Source organism: Haliaeetus leucocephalus, unplaced genomic scaffold, assembly GCF_000737465.1.
Source record: "Haliaeetus leucocephalus isolate CR32 unplaced genomic scaffold, Haliaeetus_leucocephalus-4.0 Scaffold178, whole genome shotgun sequence".
NCBI lineage: Eukaryota > Metazoa > Chordata > Aves > Accipitriformes > Accipitridae > Haliaeetus > Haliaeetus leucocephalus.
This window is the reverse complement of record NW_010972614.1, coordinates 268,930-273,929: the sequence shown is the minus strand read 5'-3', so window position 1 is coordinate 273,929 and position 5,000 is coordinate 268,930.

The following is a 5,000-nucleotide window of genomic DNA, read 5'->3' as shown; positions in this document are numbered from 1 at the left end:
CCTAGTGTCAGACAGGTTAAGAAGAGTTTTTACCCAACTTATGGTTTGCTTCTAGTCAAGGTGACCATAGAAAGACCATCAGGAGATTATTACAGCCTGAGCTAGAATTGGATGTGAGAGGTTTCCAGCCAAGAACAGACGTTATGCAGTCAAACCTGTAGGGAATGTCAGCATGTGGTCTAATGGCCTGGTTGTACCTCTTGGGGTATGCAACACCCTGTTGTAGTAGCATCTGCTGATGCTGTGAAAGGTAAGGTACAAATAGGAAAAATCTAAGGTAATAAAACCTGGAGCTGGAAGGCAAAAGGTTACTGGCCAGCTGGCTTGAAAATGAACTGGTGTTTTGTTATTACCACAGTGATTCTATGAGCAAGTGAAGGCACGGGGAAGGCTGTAACCAAATGGGTCACACTAGATCATTCATTTGCTTTTATAGCCTTTTCATAAAAAAAGGGGGGTCGGAAGTATGACTTGTTCTATATGCATCTGCCATTTCCTTTGCAGTAATAGATGAAAATTGGGTTGTTTGCTTGTGGACTTTGCTCATAGTTGAGTGGAATTAAGCCCTGAGCAGGGAGGGAATTGTCACTTGGAGTTGCCTCCTACCACTTGCAAACAGCTGCCAGTCTCCAGTCCTTTACTAAATCCTTAAGCTTGGTCCTTGTAGCATTGAAATAAGACTGAAAACAGGTTGAATGGACAAGTATGAGATGGATTTATGTGCTCAGAACAGTTTAATGTGTGGGGAGGCAGTGTGTGTGCTGCTTCAGCTTCCTTCCATTTAACCTGTGCTTGGCAATGCTTGGCCAGTAATTGCCATGAATTCTTTGTATATGAAGATTGTAGCATATTCTACATTACATGCCAGCAGTTACTAATAAACGTATTAAGCCCTTATATTTTTCAGTCTTTGCCTAGTTTTCAAATGCACTTGGAATGTAATTTTTGTCCCTAGTCTCTGTTCCTTCACCCATGACAAACAAGCTGATAGTTTTGTCCAGCTTCCCTTCCATGCTAGGCATGTCCAGCACATTCTGAGTAAGAATTAATGGTAGGTGCATGTAACGCTGGGTTGTGAAGGCAATTCCTGTTCTTGATTACTTACCATGTCGCTGAACACCCTGGGCTGTGCATAAATTTCTTACAGAAAGAGACTCAGTTCTGCTGCATAGACTTACTGAAGGAACTTCCCTAGGTAACTTTTTGTTTGTCAAGCTGGATAACACCCTCAATATGTCTTTGGCTTGTTTTTGGGGGTAAGGGATAGGGTGCACAACACCAACTACTTCTTTGGTGTTCAGTAAGGCTACACCCAGCTTAGTAAGGAGAGCAAGTAACATGTAAGTATTGAATTTGGTTAGTTTATCATCTTAGAAAAATGAACCTTTGTTTAGAAGTCTCATGAAAGCAAGCAGCTGAATATTTCCCTGACAAATGTGATAGAAGAGCTATCAGCTTTCTGTCTGCAGCGTCATCACTGCGCAGCTTTGCTTTCTCGCTGTTTAAGCAATGAAGTGTTCTATTAGCTGAGCTGCTTGGTTTCCAGATGTATGGGAAGTTAAGCCCAAATGGTTCTCCATTTTGGCTCTCATGAGCTATAAGGAGGAAAGTTTTCTAGTGACCTTGGGGTTTCAGTCTTGTAAATTGGAATTTGTAATTTCTCAGCCAGGAGTCACCTTTGGCAAACAATGCTCTTGCCATGCTACCTTGCTTAGGAATAGTAGAAAAGGGTAGTTGAGTAGGGTTTGTCACTGCTCTGTGCTACACCTGTGGAAGCCCAGATTTGCTTGTGCTTGAAGTTAGAGACGGTAAGGTTCCCTGCACATCTTTCATAAGGTAATATTGTCAACGTAGTTCTTCAAAAAGAACCAACAGTTTGTAGTAAGAGACAGAACTTGCATCTTTCCTTGCTGGAGGGATAACAGCACTTCGGTGTGTACAAACAGGCGGTATCTGTTGGGCAGGATGATGGTCTCAGTTTACGAGATAATAAAACAAGTGGATAGGATATTTCCATGGGCAGGCCTGGCCATTTCACTGGCCCAGAAACTGTGGTACCATCTTTTTTCTCTCTCTTTTTTTTTTTTCTTTTTAAATGAGTTTTAGCTGTAAGTGGCAGAGGATTAGTGGGAGAAAATATGCAGTCAAAGAGCAGCTTTACAGAGGGAGAAGCAGAGGGTTTGTGTTGCCTTATGCTTAGCAAGTCAGACTTGATTCTGAGATTTGATTATAATGGATGTATCACCAAGAAGGCACACTCAATGGGAGCATCTCAGCATTCCTTACTGAACAAAGCATAGGGTATTCCTCTTGCCACTGACATTTGGAGCTCCTGTGAAATAATGAGACTGCGATGGGTGCAAGGAGGCTATGCTGGCTGTTACCTTCTGCTTGCTGAGGTCTTCCAGCAAGCCACCTCCTACAGCCAGGTCATTGCAAATAATTACAAAATAGCACCGTGTGTGTGCGTGTCTCCAGAGTGTTCACTTTTTAAGTGGAAGCAATGTGGCTGTCATTACCTGTTGGAGATAATTAAATTGTAGGTGCAGCAAAACTCTGCCCTGGTTGCTGCAAATCACTGGTGAAAAGCAACTTGCAGCTCAAGCACTCGTAGCTGTGAAAGAGGTGGGTTGTACCTATCAAGTGGTTTCTCACAAATGTAATTATTTTTCTTTGAGATGATATTCTAATAAACAATAATTTTTTTGTGTGTCCATGCCAATAGTGTGATACCAAAACTGCAAATGAAGTTGTAAGGAGCAGAAGTGTCTGAAAAAGGAGGAGTTCTCTAAGGGTATTTGAGGACAAATGTATGTGATTTCTGAGTTTCTCTATGACCTAGTTGTTTTTTAATCAGGTCAGCATCACCGGCTGGCCCAAAATTTCTCTTTTGACAGAGAAGTACACCAACTGGAAGATGATGATGTTTGCTGTCATCTGGCTGAAGTGACGAGCTGTCCCTATTTGGGGTTTGTGCAGGTCTGGGGTAAAGGTGTGTGAAACACAGTTGTTTCATCTCTGCAGTTGTGTCACGGTGCTTGTCCTGGGGAGAAATTACACTGGGCTTTCTGAGCAGCATTCGGGGCTTGTTCGACACAAGGGATGGAAGCCAATGAGGTCCTAAAAGTTCATCTTGGAATTACTGCCATAACTAGGAGAAGGATGAATATTAAAACAAGTAGGCAGGAGAACTATTAGAGCAGTCATGAATTGTTTTGGTGTATTTCCTCCACATCTTCCTGGAAATGCTTCTTAATTTTGGGAAAGTCTAAGCATAGAAAAAAATGCTGAAAATACGGTATTTCTTTTACAAGGACCAGCCTGTGAACCACTTTTGCATATAAACCTATATGCTAACCGCTTCGTAAGAAAACTTCAATTTCCTCAGCAGCTTTCTGCTAGTTGTAACATTTCATGGATCTGTGCTGCAGAAATAGATGGGCAAAACTGTAGTAAGCCTAATAGTGTGCTGATTTTTTTTTTCCCCACTGTGTAACTGGAACAACATGATAAACTGAGGTGACAGGGTTTTTTGTTTTTTCAGGACTAAATTTCGTGTATGTTCTGCAGTGGTTTCAGAAAAACGTCAGACCCTAGTTGTGAAACAATGGCGTTTTAACATTTTAGGTCATAAAAGGATTCCGAACATGCCTCATTTATTCTCACAAAAATGTTAGTATGAACAGCCTCTGTAAAATAAGGTTGTTTGGGAAGTTACACTTGTGCAAGTAAGGTAGTACCTTCAGCATTTGGGTTATTACCAAGGGGAGCTCATTTTGCTGGTCTAAGGTTTATGGGCTATAAGCACTCAATGGATGCCAGATAATCTGCAAGGCTTTGGATGTACAAAGTTTGCTGGAAGATGTACAGCGTGCAATCGAGTCAAATCCTTAACTTTTTGCACGCACTTCCCTATGTTGCTACCTTAAGAGGCACTTTAAAACATTCTGCATTTGGGACTAGATGAACAACTGGGATTTAGAAGAGAAGCATTTGGGCAGTTTTGCAAAACACCCTGCAATTGTACAATGCAACAGTTTGACAATAGTCAGAAAAAAACAGTGCCACAGCTTGAGGGAGGGGGTCAGTACCAGGGTTTGGAGGTCATCTGTTCTTCCAAGTGGCTCTTTCAGGTTCTCTTCCAAAATTTATTTGTTAGCAGGTGGTAAGAAAGACTTGTAATGCCATCAGCTTGAGTGTGTAGGAGAGGAACCGTAGCATCCCTTGACTCCTGGTTGCCCTGGTTGTACTTACCTTCTCAGGACAGGAGTATTCCCCAGCAGGTACTGTTCCATCAGCTACCTCTCATCTGCTCAAACTTTGAAAGAGGTGAAGCAAAGTATGACCTGCCCTTGAGAAGCCAAGAGCACCATCATCTCGTTAAGGTTTAAGTGAAGACTTAGCCTGCAGTTTTGGGGGAAAAAAAAAAGGTTCATTACGTCTGTCTGAGTCAATGCTTCCCTTGTCCCCTTGGCTGTGAGCACGTTTGGTTGTCGAATGGCTACCTTCAATGGAGAGAAATACTCTCCTTACATCTGCTACGTGTCTTTTTGATGCACTTAAAAGCAAAGAAAATAGCTTTTGTATGTGTGAGAAGGGGAAAATTCAAAAGGTCACTTCAGTACTGTGGTTGAAAGGGGTTCATGTTGAGTTTTCAAGTTCATGAGGTATTCATGCCAGCAAACGTAAATCCTCTTCTGAGACCAGGCACTGCTGAAAGAAAGAAGGAAAGAAAGAAAAAGCAGAGCAGCTTTCCTTGTTTTGCTGTGTCTCTTCTGTCAGCTGAAGGAGGGGAGGGCTGCTGTGCCCCCAGCCCTTTACTGCCATGCCTTCAGTGCAAAGCCTGGCCATGGGGAGAGCTGGTGTGCTGTGTGCTGGAGAACTGGACACTTGGGACCAGGTGGTCACGAGGAACCAGGAACATACAGATGGACGAGACAACCAGGGTCCCTGCAAGCGTGCATGGAAAAATCGGGGGGGGGGGGGGGGGGGTGAGGGGA